Source organism: Lepidothrix coronata, unplaced genomic scaffold (genome assembly GCF_001604755.1).
Source record: "Lepidothrix coronata isolate B3197 unplaced genomic scaffold, Lepidothrix_coronata-1.0 Scaffold139, whole genome shotgun sequence".
NCBI classification, from domain to species: Eukaryota; Metazoa; Chordata; class Aves; order Passeriformes; family Pipridae; genus Lepidothrix; species Lepidothrix coronata.
In genome coordinates, this window is record NW_016690319.1 from 1,397,225 (window position 1) to 1,413,768 (window position 16,544).

Below are 16,544 nucleotides of genomic sequence, written 5' to 3' on the forward strand. Positions count from 1 at the left end.
AATTAGGTTGTTTTAGTCTACCTTGCTACCATTAGTTTTTCTATTAAGACTTATGTTGCTTTCTCACGAAAAAAATAATTCTCAGGCAACAGGGAGGATGGCACTCTCCTCCCATCAGCTTTGCACTTTTCCAGTTCCTATTTCAAACTAGAGATTTTGTCAAAGCTTCCTTCAAAGAACAGTTTAATAGTGGTATCAGGAACTTCTCAGCAAATATTGACAATAAAAAACAAACCAAAAACACCCCAACCCAAAACCAGCCCAAACGAAAGAAAGGAAAATATAAAACACACCCTTCAAAGCCCATCACCAAAGACTTAATTGAATGTGAGGCAGACATGCAATTAGCTGGCTTTCCTAAAGAAAAAGAGGATTACTTTTGTTCATCTGCTACAGAAGGTAGTGTTTGAAATTCAAAGCCAGGAGCATCCTTTCAAAGGAGAAAGCTCACACAAATCCTGTCACAGTCCCAAATATATTTTGGCTATTTCATATTGTTAAGCTAAAATAGATTTTCATGTGCATTACTATTAAGATTTATGCATTACATTGTATGTTTTTTCATTATTTCAAGAGCTATAACCAAATTCCTTCATTTAATTTATGTGCAAGTATATTATAAGAATAGTATTTGAACTATAAGATTAAACTTTACAAAAGAAACACTGGAATTAATATGGATATTCAGAGTTTATTTCTTCACTAATTATTTAAGTTTTATAAGAAAGATAGTCTTTCAGTTGATGTTAACAAACTGAAAAATTGCCTATAGTTTTGTTGCTGATCTTCAAACTTTATTGAAAGTATCTCCTTTATTACTTGAAAGAGAAGACTAGAAATATAATAAAAATTTAACAATTACAGAATTGAACAAATGAAAAGCAACTATTCTGGGTCAGTTCAAGGACCCACAAAGGGCAGTATTTTCTTTTGGGCATGAAAGAATAGAAGATACTTAGAACACAAAACAAAGGTAAAAGTTTTCTATTGTGGAATCAGAAGAATCAAAATGGAATATTCCAACATATGGAATTTAGTGGCTATAAACCCAGAGCATCAAAGGGATAAGAAGACACAGTCATTTGAATGACTAAGCTACTCATGCAGGTAGAAGAATCCTGCTTTATCTGGAATCTATTAGTCATTAGACCTTTATTTAATACTATTTGATCTGCTAAATTTTGGGGAGAGAAGTTCTAGTGAATATCACTGTAAGAGAGTATATTATTCCTGAGACTTATGACTTTCAGCTTACATGAAAAGTCTTGATTCCTTCCAGATGCCTGAGATTTGAGAAGCGTGAGGTGGGTAGGAAAGAAGCGAGAGATCTTGTTTAAACCAATAAACACATACATGTGTATGTGTATGCAAATATAGATACACACACACACATAAGCTCTTGAATATTGAGATGCATCATTCAGTTTGGTTGAAAAGCCAGTTTCTCTATACCTAAAATAATGTAAATATTGTAATAGGTACCCTTATTGAAAGAACACTGGACAGTGAAGTTTTTAGTTAGAAACAACTTGAACAGAAACAGCACAATCATGCACCTTTTACAACTCTCAACACATAACATTGAGACATATTGTAAGCCAAATACAAACAGTCAAGGAATGTTAATTATAATCAAACCGAAAGACCAGTGTTAAATTATGATGACACATTAAAAATGACATTATACTGTACACCCTTGTGTTGCTATCATGTCAACTATTTTTACAGTTTCTAGCCAAATTTAATCACCAGTCAGCTTCAGATTCTGATGATTGAACTTGTTTTCCCTGATTAACAATGTCACTCGTCAAACATCAGAAATGTAGTCAGAACATGGTCCTTAATACCAAATTATAAATGTCGATATTATTTGATACACAGCTCAACTTTATTCACAGAATTGTTGGCAGAGAACCCCAGGTTTAAGACTCCTGCATCCATAGGTCTCTCCAAATTCTCACACCTATAGCTCCACAAACCTCATCTCAAGTTGCATATTGGATTCACAAGGAATATACAATGACAGCCCATGTAGAAATCAGTGATCTTTTCAGTGCTCTGAAATGTATGAATGAAATTGCTCTAAAGTAGAAACACATTGCTCAAATTTACAAGTACGATGGCTGTTACTTAGAGTTGTCCATAACTCACTTCCCACAGAGTGCTTCCAGTTTACCCAGCTTCTACTTAAATAAGATCTTCATGACTTTTTTATTTCAAAGTTTAAATCTCCTTCCGCTGTGGGGACACAAAGCCATCTGAGCTTGTTTCAATAGAACTGTAGCTGGCATGTTAATGGGAGTTCTATGTGAGAGCAAACAGATTGCTCCTAAGCATTTAACCAGCTCCAAATTAGCTTATGCTGAACTTTTAAAACTGAACTGGAACCCTAATTAAAAAAAAAAAAAGAAGAAGAAGAAAAAAAAGAAAGAAAGAAAAGTCTGTCATTATCTTTCCTTGCATGAGTAAGATGTAGGAAATGGGAAAATATCCATAAATATCTTTTTCAGCACAGCAACACAAAATATGGTACCTCAATGAATCATTCCTTGCAGCTGTAACAGGACTAAAATAATCCTCCCTGCTTAAATGGTTTTTACTTGTAGCCTCATTCCTTAAATGGTATTTACTTGTAGGTTGAATACAAAAATAAGATGGATCATAAAATGGAATTATTCCCAACTTTTGTGCAGAATTAAGAAATACTAAGAGAGAGCAGAAGAGTCAAAGACAAGTTAGTCCCAGTTTTTGGTGCCAAACATGATGCTTAACTGAATGAAGAGACTGTACTCCATCAGAAAGCTGACAAGGAGTCTCCTTCTGGAACTCTTCAGACTTCAACAGTTGCCAAAACCAAACAGATAATATATATATGTTTTCAAATTACCTTAAGCAGTTGTGCTCAAATGAGATATGAGCAGAGGTTACAGGTGAAACCTTACATCTAGAGAAGCCAATGGGAATCAAGGGAGGATTTCCCTTTCCATGTTTTGTAAAGGGGTACTTTTATAATTGCTCACCTTTGTGGAAACCAGTTTCCCTTGAGAAAAAACTGATCTAAAATTCCCTCATTGTTTAAGAAAAATATTTCCTATTAAGTTAGAACACTTCATAATCATAATCAATCAGCTATACCAAAAACCCTCTAATATTAAATTCTGTTTCTTTTTATTATTACAAAAGAATACATTAGAAGAATACCTTAAGAAAGAGTTTACTTTCTTCCTTCATCATAGTTTCCACATTTGATACACAGAATTAACCCTAGCACTGTGAAGACAAGTCACTGTCAGCTAATGTGTAGCCCAGTCGGTGATGAAGTATGAGAAATATGTCAAATATTGCTGTTGCAAAATTATAGTGAACTTACATCCATTCTTGAAGAAGATGTCTAACATGAAAGTAAAAAGTAGATTATTACTTTCTATCTGAAGTTGAAAACTCAAGGATCCTTTACTAAATTTTGAGGGCTCTGATCCTGCAAATTACGTGTAGACAAACTTTGGTCTGTGGGAACTACTTCAATGAAATAGAAAAATGTCCAAATAGCAAGTCACTTTTCAATGTTATTTTTTAATGACTTCTTGCCTATTTGAGCAGTACAAGCTAATTTAAGCATCTGTTTTGTAAAACAAATCTCTTCCTCTTGTTCCAGGCATCTGTGTTGAATAATTAGGGACCTTTCTAATCCGTATCTTTTGTGGCCTTCACAAGTTGCTAGAATATAAAAGAAAAGTATTTGTCTATATAAACATTTGTTATATATATATATATATGTGTATGTGTGTGTGTGTGTTGTAAGTACACAGACATAAACATATCATAACAGAATAAAAAGTTCTATATGCAGTTGTGAGTAGTTAGAAAATACAATCATAGTGTAAAAACCCAGCTGTATTTTCTTTGCAGAAGTGCAATATTGTACCACAATCACCATAAGGACATCATATTAGCAAGCAAATTGCAATGTGTAAAATACACTGAGAAAGATGAAATATTTTAAACAATCCAGACAGTATTCTCTTACAATTACAGTCAAGATATCTACATGGAAGTCTTCAAAATAAGTTTGTCTGCCTGACTCGGTGAATCATGTCTTCTCACTTATGTTCTTTAGGCGTTGGTCCAACAAAAACATTCTACTTAATTTTGTGCATTGAGACAAAAAACAGGTCTCCTCTTATTCTTAGAGAGTTTTCAACTTAGCAGCACTGCATCTTCTACCCTTTTTATATCCCTCCTGGTCCACCTCACATTGCCACTCTTCTTACAGATTTTTTTCCTGCCTTAATCATTCTCCCTAGGCAATGCCTTCATAATTAAAGTCAGTTCAAAGAAAAGAAATTTTTTTCAAAAAATATGGTGAATATATTCCACTGATTTTTCCTCTAGAAAATTAAATCCAACTATCTTGTATTATGACTTTCTCATTTTACAGTGCATTTTGAAAGATGTCCATTGTGGAGAGCGCTCTGCTCCATGCTTTCATCTGGCCAATTAGTAGCGAGGCTGCAGTCTGTCTGCACCCTTAAAAGACACCAAACAAGGGCTGAGAGTGCTGAAAAGTCATTTTTGTCTGTCTGAGACTTGAGAAGATCATATCACGTCTTTCTTTTATCAGCAACTAGATGCTACCATCCCCTCTGCTGTTATTCCCTCTATGACAGTAGTAATTTTGGCTACAACATCAGCAGCTGATGTCAGGATTCTCCACAATAAAAAGCTCTGAAACCAAAAAATTTAGATTCCTGGTTCAAATTAATACTGTCAGTGAGCTAGGCACCCATGGAAAGCAATAATACACAACTGCATAAGCCAAGAAGGCTTCTGTCCTTGATGAAGTCAGGGAAATTGTTTATGAGATGCCTATACTACACACCATTGTAATCTTTCAGTATGAATATTTTCCTATAGTTGGGCAGTCAATAAGTATTTCAAATATAATTTTACTGATGTTCTATGCTCACAAGAAAGTGATAAAATTCAAATGACCTTTTTAATTTTGGAACAAGCATGACATTTTTTCCTAATGACTCCAAAGCCTGGCCAGTCAGTGATGATAGCACTGCTCAGGGAAGGTTGTACTATGCAGCCGAGACAGCTGTATTCTTCCAGATACGTGCCATTTACATAACCTGAGTTGATCTCTACAGAACTTCTCCACTAAGTAAACTGGAAAAGTTTACAGAGAGAAAAATCTAACAGCCCTGAGATGCCCAACACTTTGTTCAGCCTAGGGCAGGGCTTTAACTATGAGCAACACTTAAAAAATTGAGTACAGGATAGTGCAGTCTTTTTCACAGAGAAGTATTTACTCTATTTAGTAGGTAAGTTTTTATTTGAGGTTATTTTAAATCTTACAAAATAATTTCTTGTAAGGTCTACTCTTTTGTTTGCCCAGTGAGTACATGCAGGAAATTCAGGACTACTCACAAATCCTGTGCTTACTTTCTAAAAGAGAGGAACTCCACGGACTTCAACAGTTTCACAGATACTGTAAAAGAAACAACTAAGTACCTGTGCAAGTCTTTGCAGAATAGGAGATTCAGTGAAGACATACAATGTAATTTTTAAAGATGATGTCAACACAATGATGTGTTTCATATTGAAAGAGTATCCTAATTTCTGCCTGATACATACAAATACAATCTGCAGTCAGTTACAGTGCAGATAAACTTTGTCTATCCTTATTTCTTCCTTTTGCTAAGCTTACCTCTATTTTCTGAAATGTATCATTTTACTTTTTTGTACACTCTATCATCACCACCACTCTGTAATCTTATTATGCACTCAGATGCAACTGTGGTATAAAACAGGAGATGTGTAATATGACTTCTTTCAGATATGTTCTGAGAGAGGACTTTTGCCTCCTAAACTATTATCAATCAATTAGCCCCTTTCCCTAGAGTCCAAAAAAACCAATAGCAGGGTAAATACCAAAAAGGTTTTTTCTGTAGAAAAAAAAAGTAATAAATTTCTCCAGAATAAAATAAATGTCCCAGCACATTACTCCCCAGGTATAAATTTTATCTTTCCATGGTAAGAAAAGCTTTCTATTCCCTCCTCTCCTTCCCAAACATTTATTCAATATACTCATGAATGTACCCTAAGACTCAAGGATCAGAGAGAATGGGTGCTTTCTGAGCTCACTAGCTCCTTTGCATTAATAAAGCTGCTTTATCACACTTCCTGTATTTGGGCTCCTTCCAAAACCATTTCTATAATGATGAGAGACTGCATCTGGCAAGAGTCTGCATCACATTGTGACAGATTGGCATTGACCCCATTCTTATGGTAAAATCATGCATCCCATAGTAAAATCAATTTCATTTTCATTATGGAAAGGAATATCATACTTTCGTTACGGAAAGGAAAAGTTATTTTATCTTGGTCAGATGAAGAAGGTCAAAATTTTCTACTTAACATCATTTGCCCTATCACACAGTATCTTTATGACCATCTATCTACCTGTACTGTAAGCTGCTGTTGTGTGTGGCATTACTTGAAATGATTTAATCAAGATACAGAAGATTTTCTAGATATATTATACACTTTGCACAGCATTTTGAGGCGATATACACAGTATCAAAATATATATACTGAATTGAAGATAACTCAAGTAATCAGTCACTTCCCATACCTGGCACTTTTCCTTTAAGTACACCAGTACTTTATGCAGCACAATAAAATTACATTATATGTTGAAGTTTGATAAACAGACTGTGCTTTACCATCTATTTAATCTTTTTTTTTTTCATTAAGGTAGGGTAGTTTTAAACATTTTGACAATGTCATCAAGTTCTGGTGTGTGGAATTTTATATATACTGACTTCCATAGTAATAGTTGTTTCTGGGGAAGCTCTTTGGTGGGGAGATGAAACACACTCTTTTGAAAACTGGTATCATCAATGAAGTTAAATTTAACATAAATGTACCTCAGCTTCTCTGCACTAGCAGTAGGCACACCCACATACCTTTATTCATTGTGTTAAAGAAATCAATAATGTAAATGCAATTTCATGTTCAGGTTGTACACAAACAATATTTACTTAAAAACAACAGATGTTGTTGAATTTAAAATAACTGCAATTTTCTGAAGAGTGTTGAAAAGTTCGGTCTTTTCTAGTGTCGTCTGAAAATGGATGACAGTGGTAGCCAACACCTGTTTGAATCTGAGTTGTCACTGTTCAGTTAATTGGAGTCAAGGATATACACATACACTTACCTGCCCAGAGACTCATTTAATTTAGAAACTTTTCACTGTCTGAGCGAAAAATACTTGATTCCTTCTGCATCCAGCTTGAGAACTTATAACTAAAGAAAGTTAAGTGGGCGGGTTTAGTGTAGCTCATCTGAGTGTTTTCACCTGGTTTCTGTTGCCAAGGGAACTGTTTTTGTGTGTTTACATTCATAATAGCAATCTCATTGAATTCTGAGTTTCTGGTGTTTTTTGATTGAATCAAAGCATCATGGAAGAATAGCAGTGAGACACAAAGATACTACAAGAAATTCACAGAAAAAAAAAAAAGCTCGAAAAGTGCATATTTAATTATTCAGTGTGATTTGAACTTTATATTTGAAATTGCAAACAAGTTAATATAACTTGTACATACAAAATCACAAAAGAGAATTCATGGAGATATTTTCACTGCTCTTAAGCATAGTGTTAATACTTTTATTGGAATTACTGGTTTTAATACTATAATTATTACAAGTTTTTCAAATTTCAGGTTTACCTTCAGAAAAATGTTGATTCAGCTTTCTGTTTCTTTCACTCAAATACGCAGTTGCATAATTCTTTCATTTTGAATTTTCAATTTATATTTCAATAGTTATTTTAATACAAATTTTTCCAGTGTCCTTTAGATCAACTCCTAACCATAAGAAGATATTCAAAACCCACAAGAAGAAACATGAATGCTCAAATTTCCTGATTCAAGCTCTATTTTATGTAGACTTGGTTGTAATTAGATGCTTCCCAGGTTAAATGTCCAGCCTTCTTGTAGAAGGCTGTAAATGTTTTTAAAATATTATGTGAAATTTTCCTGTGAGAAGTTTGCACAGCTGCGCAAAGACTGATAGTTTAAAGCTAGGACTAATCACAGAATATGCTGAGTTGGAAGGCACTCATCAGGATCATCGAGTCCAGCTCCTGGCCCTGCACAGGACATCCCAAGAATCACACCATGTGGCTGAGAGCATTGTCCAAACACTTCCTGAAGTCAGACAGACTTCGTGCTGTGACCACTTCCCTGGATGAGTTTATTCTTTCATTGTCTTCATATTTCAAGAGGAATCCAAGCCCTCCGGGTTCAGAAACATCCATGGAGGGCAATATGTTTTCTTGAAAAAAAAGAACTGTCAGCCCACTATTTCTTTTCTTATTTAGACAGATTTTGTATCTCTAAAATAGTCCTATGCCAATAGTTTGTTTAAAAAGTCCCACTACAGGTTTATCCACTTGACTTTTCTTGTTGGGAGAAAATATATATTACATGAAAAAGAGGAAAAAAAGTAAAATGAATAAATACTGTTTCCTACCTCAAAAAAAGTAATTTTTTTTAATGTAATAAATCAACGTAAATAGAACAGAAATATCTAAATGATGATAACAGTGGCATACCATGGAAGCAAATTTGCATTAAAAACAAATTGTTTTATCTAAACAATTAGCCAAGAAGAAAATATTTTGAGAAGAACAGTCAAAATATCCAAGAAGGAACAACGGCTTATAAGGCATAGGAAAACTTGAAGATCAGTCAGTCTACAACAAAGTTATATTTATTACTTTACATAATTTTATATCTTTGGCCTTGCTTTCAATCACCCTTGGGCGATTCTGTGAACTCATTCACAGCCTCAATTAAGTCCATTCAGAGCCTCAGTGAAGTCCACAAGATGCTGTATATTCCTACAAGGTTTGCCAGCACACTTCTACCAACTATTATAGGGTCAGAGCCTTAGTACTTCAAATCATCTCCTTTAGAGGTACATAGTGCACACAGACCTGCTTGTAGGGCAAGTTAGTTATTAAATCAATTGTTGGTTCTTAAAGTAATGCATATATGTGGATAGATTTAGTTGTTCCAAAAGTAGTGAAGACTGAAAAATGGGTTTTATTTACTGACAAAAGTAGGTTGTTGTACTATCATCAGTACAGAACCTGGTACGGTATCTTCCAGTACAAAGCTGATGGCTCAGCTTCTTTCACTCCTTTAATCTATCTGTCAACTTCTATGTAGGAAGCCATGGTTAGGGACACAAAATAGTATACAAAACTTAATTACGTGTTCTGACATCACTTACTGTTCACACTGCAGCTATATCTTGTCTCCTTTCCACAAACCTTCCTTCCCTCTATCTGATGTTACACTGAAATCTGCAAATCTTGTTTTTGTTTTCCATCAACAAAAACTAAATACTTACAGAAGCTAAAAGAAACTGGTTGCAATTCTACAAACTTTACTGGATAAGAATAGTTCCTCTGAAATCAACAGGACATTTTAGGTGCTCAAGTTATAGGACAAGTGTCTCAGAGATGCTCTATGCTTCAGGTTCAGTCACATTGGCTTTTATGTTTCTCGTCTTCTCTAGTCAAGAAGATGAGAAGGTTATCAGGTTCAAAGCTGGAACAGCTATATGAAATTGTACGGTATATAATATAAAAAAAAAGATCAAACTAGACAGCTATAAAAGCCCTTCTGATTTTAGAACCTAAGATACTTCATGGTTTAGATTTGTTTGGGCAAGGATTTTTAAAAGAGTGAAATTTCCAAATGGTACTGAAATTTAATGCTGAGACTCCAAAATCTTTGGAGCAGGCAAATTCTTTCATACCTATTAAGAACATTTGTTAACAAATTTACACTATGTATTGTCCTTTATTCTTTTATGCTGTTCTTCCTTTTGTTATTCCAGGGCTAAGGAAAAGTTAAGATGTCTACCCTGGTCCCTACAAAATTACTGTTGGAAAACTGATTCCTTTAGTAAAAAGCCATAGAGATTTCTGAATCTTCTTTGAATAAAATAAAAAAAAAGGAATCTAACTTCACCTCCAATGATGAACTGAAATTATGAATAGTTCTCAGTTTACATCGATGACATCTCATTGCTGTGATAAATAGTATGTCTCAGTATGCTTTGCAGCACTCCAAAGTTACGTGATGAAGGACACCCTATTGAAAACTTATACCTAAATGGAGACAGAACTCTCATTAAGGAAATCTCTTAGTAGGTTTCTAAGCTGGTGGTATACATTTGGGGTGTATGGACAATTTGAACCGATTTGGGCACAATGAGCTTCAGGATGCTTTCTGGAGTTAAAACATCAGTAAGTACAGGTGAAGCAGCAATATTGGAGAGCTATGCGTTTTGTGTTCATACTTTTATGACCTTAAAAACTGAATCCTAAAAAAAAATTCTTTAATATGTTATGCTTAATATTACTATTAAATTGCATAAACCAGTAAGTTCTTTTTTCCTTGGGTACGTATTAACAATTTACTTTTTGAAGATAAGTGCACAAATATGATTTGCTTTTGCAAATTGCTCCTTATTCTGTTACTGGTAAGTAATTTTTATATTACTGCAGCGTAAACAGATGCTATTTTCCAGCAGGTATTCAGCAGTAATGAGCTAATTCAATGTGTTAAAAACAACAAAAGATCTTCAAGAATGAGCTATTTGCTTCAATAGTCCAAGCTTCTTTGAAATTTATGTTGAAATCAACCATGATAGGAAGTTAGCAAATTACTAGAAGCCTCGTTGCAAAAGAGGAACTTTAGCTCAATTATTCAAATCCTGATTGTGTTCTGTAACCTTCTTAACATGCATACTATCCAGCATATTGATCCAAAAGTTATTTTTTGAGTGTAGCTAATATAGTTCATTACTTTTCTTGTAACAAAACAACACTTGGGCATGAGTTTTACAACTATTTCAACATTCATTCGTATGAAGTCATTATACACCAAAATCTAGAAACAATGAACCATGATGTTTTCATTGCCCTTTGAAAATTGCAAGGACCTCCTTGCTGAGAGAGAGAGAGAAAAAAAAACAAACCACAAAACAGATAGCAAGCATGTTAAGTTTATATTGTGTGGGTGAAATCCTGGCACCACTTAAGTCAACAACATTTATTTCGCCCATCTCATAATAAAAATACAACCAAAATGCAATAAAAGAAATAGAATAACTCAATTTACCTCCCAAAGACCATGCTTTAAAGTATAAGTAATTTCAAGAACCACAGTTATTCCAACATGAATAAATCTTAGACAGACTGAAAAAACAAGGATGTCACCTTAAAAGAATACTAAGGGTGTGAGTTCAAACCATGGAAGGGTAATAGCAGACAGTAAATGTGATTGTAAAACAAGTAGTTGTACATGTAGGTTCCTATGATCTACCGAATTATGACAAATATTGCCAGTGAGTCATGTAACTCTGTCTGAGGCAAATTAATTTGCCTGAGACAAGTTAATATTCCCAGGGCATCTTCCTGGCTTTCAGAGTTCGCAGTGGCCCTAATGGCTGGAACCATGTCATCCCTGTGCCCGTACATGTCATTCTCCTCAGAGCCCTGAGAGGCCTCCACTCCTGTCTCCCACTGACATGCCTCTGTCTCTCATCTACTCCACCAGCCAAATCATAGAAACAGATGGGTTGGAAGGAATCTTAACTATTTAATTCCAACACCCCTGCCACGGGCAGGGACATCTTCTGCTAAACCAGACTACACAAAGCCCTATCCCGCCTGTCCTTGAACACTTCCATGGCTGGACAATCCACAGCTTCTCTGAGAAACCTGTTCCAGTGCCTCACCATCCTTGCAGTACAGAATTTCTTCCTAATATCTAATCTACACCTACCCTCTTCCAGTTTAAAACCATTGTTCTTTGCTCTGTCACTACATACCCTCATAAAAAGATCCCTCCCTAGCTCTCTTGTAGGCCCTCTTTAGGCACTGGAAGACTCCAATAAGGTCATCCTGGAGCCTTCTCATCTCCAGAGTGAATAGCCCTAACTCTCTCAGCCTGTCTTCATAGGAAAGGTGCTCCAGCCCTCTGAAGACCTTTGTGGCTCACTCTGGACTCCCTATAACAAGTCAACATCCTTCTTTTGTAGGGGTCCCCAGAGCTGGACACAGTACTGCAAGTGGGGTCTCACCAGAGTGGAGTAGAGGAGTAGAATTGCCTCCCTCAACTTGATGGCCATATTGCATTTGATGCAGCCCAAGATATAGTTGGCTGTCTGGGCTACAGGTGCAACCTAATGAGTCATGATGAGCTTCTCATCCATCAGTATCCCAAGTCCCTCACCATAGGGCTGCTCTCAATCTATTCTCTTCCCAGCCCATACTTGAGCTTGGGATTGCCCCAGACGAAGTGCAGGACCTTGTGCTTGGCCTTCTTGGACTTCATGAGGTTTACACTGGTCCACCTCTCAAGACTGTGAAGGTCCCTCTGGATAGGGACCCCTCCCTGCAGCATGTTGACCACATCACACAGCTTGGTGTTGTTGGCAAATATGTTGACATCAGTCACCTCCATGATTTCTACGTGCATTTGCATAGTTTCCAGGAGTATCTGCCCCATGTTCTTGCCAGGCACCAAGGCGAGACTGACTGGCCTGTAACTTCCTGGGTCTTCTTTTTGTCTCATTTTAAAAATGGGGTTATGTTTCCCCTTTTTCAGTCAGTGAGAACTTCACTAGACTGCCATGATTTCTCAAGTATAGTGGTTTAGTCACTTAATTCACCAGTTCCCTCATGGTCTGCAGATGCATCTCATCAGATTCCATGGATTTGTTTGCTTTGTGATTGCTTAGAGGGCCTCAAACCAGATCTTCTCTTTTCCATGCTAAAAGATTCTGATTTTCTACAATAAGCGGTTCCTCATTTTCCAAGTTCCTGCCTTTGCCTTCTGCAACTTAGGTGGAGTGTCTGGAGCACTTGCTGGTGAAGACTGAGGCAAAACAGTAACCTTAGGCTTATTCTGAGTACCCACGTCTCCCATTTCTTTCTGGAGAGGGCCCACATTTTCCCTAGTCTTCCTTTTGTCACCAATACAAGCTTTCATTTTTGCCCTTGACATCCCCAGCCAGGTTTAATTCTATCAGGGCTTTAGTTTTCCTAACCTAACCTCTGGATGCTTGGACAATCTCTCTGTATTCCTCACTTGCTTCCACCCTCTGTAGGCTTCGTTTTTGTGGTTTGCATTCCAAATATAAACCAGATATTACTTCCAGCCAAGAGGTTTAAGATATATTAGCACCTTCAGGCTTACATACTGTAAATCTAATAGGTTTCTTCAGGCAGACAGCTGGCCAGAAATATAATTGGGAGCTTTCAGATTAAGCCAAAAGGTTGACTAGTCCAAATATGGTGAGATGACAAGCAGTTATCTGCTAACAGTGGATTAAGTCCATAGCCAAACTGTTTATTCGGTCACGTACAAACATGTCTTTCAGTCAGCCAAATATGTCTATGACTTCTGCAGGTTCAGGAATATAGGTCTTACACACCCTGATATTTTATAAGAGAGAGCCTCTACCTTCTTTACCTGATCAGACAGGTCACATTATTAGGCCCTGCATATTACCACAGGAGACAGCAGCAAAATTTATTATCTATGTGAATCTTTGCTCCACATGACTGTACAGTCCTCTCTCCTTCTCTTCATTTAAACCACTGATATCTCTAAAAAGTGGTGAAATCTACTACTGTTCATTAAATAAACAGAAATTAAGGATGACCTTGTCACACAAAATTGGCAGTTTTAATAATATTGAGGTGCTGTAGTGTGTCCAAAGAAGGGCAATGTTGCTGATGAAGAGTCTGGAACACAGGTCTGATGAGGAGAGGCTAAGGGAGATGGGGTTGTTTAACCTGGAGAAAAGGAGGCTCATTAAGGACTTTATCACTCTCTACAAGTACCTGAAAAGGGGTTGTAGTGAGACGTGGGTCTTCTCCCAGTTAACAAGTGACAGGACAAGAGGAACTGGGTTCAGGTTGCTTCAGAGGATATTAGCAAAACATTTCTCCACCAAAGTGGTCGTCAATCATTGGAATAGGCTACCTAGGGAAGTGGTGTAATCACCACCCTTGGAAGTGTTCAGAAAATGTGTGGATGGATCAAGTTGGACTTGAAGGTCTTTGAGCTCTTTTCCAACCTTAATGATTCTATGATTCTATGATAAGTAGGGTTGAATATGTCATTATTTACAGTGCAAGAACTGATGTTAATGAAAAAATCATCTTCCTGTTGATTTATCTTTTATGGTGCTGACAAAAGAGAATTATGCTTCTGCCCAGTTAAAGGGCCTCAAGGGTCAACCCATCACTTATCAGTTTGAAAATGCAGAACAGCTTGCAGTGAAACACTATGAGCCCCTGCTTTGCTCTAAATAAAATTCGTGTTCTAGAAACAATATACTGAAATGAAATATGCAATAAGCTTCTGTTACCTCCTCAACAAAGGAAAATTCTGGCTTCATAGCTACAGTTCAAACCTATATAGTTTGCTCAATTAAAAATGCATATTTAGTATTGGTGGGACCTCTTTTTACAGAAAAATGGAGTCATGCCTGCAAATTACAGAGATTCTTGTGATTCCAACAACCAGTTTCAATACTTGAATTAAAATTCATAGTCCAATTACTCTAAGTTGCTATACCTCCTCGCTGTGAATCAATCTCTTACTCTTATTCATGTCAGGAGAAGCCATAATAAATCACCAACCTGACTTCATGAGGACATCACTGGGGGTGAAGGCGAGTATATTGAAGGGGAAAAGTAGGTAAATATTTTTGGTCCTCATTTTCCCATTCAGGGAATACAGAAATCAGCATCTTTCTGATACAACTAGATTTTCTGAGAAAGATGTTAATTTTAAAAATCCAGATTTAAATCAGTTACCCATTTAAACTACTGTAGAAGTGCTTCTGTCATTATTCCTTACTAAAAATACCAGAAAAATGCTAATTGATAGACTTCAACCACCTAAACTTTTGTATAGGTTTTAGTAGTGAGCAAGAAAAAAATATGAATTAGGGCTGACTTTAGAGAAGATCTGAATCCTAAGTAACCCCAGCTCTAGATGATAGACCTCCTCCCATTTAAAAAAAAAGAAAAAAGACTTGCACTGACCAGTTTAATGTATTTCAGGATTCTGTCTTCAAGCCTTTCTACTCTCTGGACTTGGACACACTTTCTTTAGGATGACTCCTTTGCTTTCAACCAATATCTTTATGATCATTCAGCACTAATCGTTCCTGGATGTCTCTGATCTTTATCCTACTGTTTACTTGGTCACCTGAAACTTTCAGTTTCTCAAATCATCTCTTTCTGTCAGTATATCCCAAATATTAATCATGAACTGTGACAGATTCAGTCTCCTTTCTTTGTACATATTCATCTCCCATTCTGCATCATCACACCTGTTATTCAATGTTGTTTATTTGTCTCTTCTTTTATATATTTCCGTCTCCGTCTCACCTTGGAACCTCACACCTACTGCAAAATTTTATTCTGTAAACCACAAATTCTGAAAATACATTTATTTACCTTTTCTACAGGTTTGACTTCAGTTTTTCTAACAAGTTATCTAATAACTTGAATCATATTCCTACAGGTTGTCAAACCCTCCCTCTTTCAAGAAAACTTAAATATGTGTTTCAGAAAGTATTTTTTCCATTAATTTATTTGCTGATGCTCTGCTGCTCTCCCTAACTTATATTCTTGCTGATTGCTTAGAAAATAAGCTCTCTAGAGAAATAATGTCATCTTCCACATCTGTAAAGCACAGTATACTGCACAGATACTTAGCTGTAAACTCCTTGTATAAATGAACTATAGTAGTCTCCAGGTTCTAAGTATACTACCTACTAAACAGTAGCTCTACAATTTTTAAGATCATCGCAGAATTTTTCAGACTGTACCAATAACATGTTTCCTGTAAAATGATGTCCAGTGTATCTTATGATTAGTGGCTATTTATCCATATCAAAGGCCATTCATTAAGGAACATGATGAAAATGTTAAGTCTCTTTTCTCTTGAGACCTTACCCTTGCCTCTCACTGAAGTGACATAGACTGATTGTAACTAAACACAGTCGCAACTGAATTCACCATCAAAATGTTTACAAGTGATACAAAAATCAGTTAATAAGAGTCATCAGATTAAACTACTACTTTTTATTAGTAATAAATTTTTGAAAAGATTGATTTGACCTTGATTAATTTAATTCATTTTCTATGGGATTTGGAGGGAAAATAAACCAATTAAAAACTTGCTTCAGTAGTTTAGGAAAGATCCTGTTAACAAAAAATTTTGTGCTGCCAATTCAAAGGCTGTGAAGTACCTGTAAAATTCACAGAAAATTCAGTTTATTACCACCAGAAACTATTTCCCTCTTGAAACAGTGTCAGAGACTGAACAGTTAATGATTTATGCATTCTAAGAGACTTCTGCAAGCTTTTGACTTTCTGATGGGCAACTGGGCCCATCCCCCCCCCTCCTCCAGTGCAGAAGATGTCAAGC

General features: G+C 36.1%; 1 protein-coding gene across 4 annotated transcripts in view; it reads right to left on the reverse strand.

Annotated features, from left to right (window-relative positions):
• Positions 1 to 16,544, reverse strand: part of ZNF385D (zinc finger protein 385D) — a 408,247-nt gene that overhangs the window by 60,953 nt on the left and 330,750 nt on the right. The gene's annotated exons all lie outside the window — the stretch shown is intronic.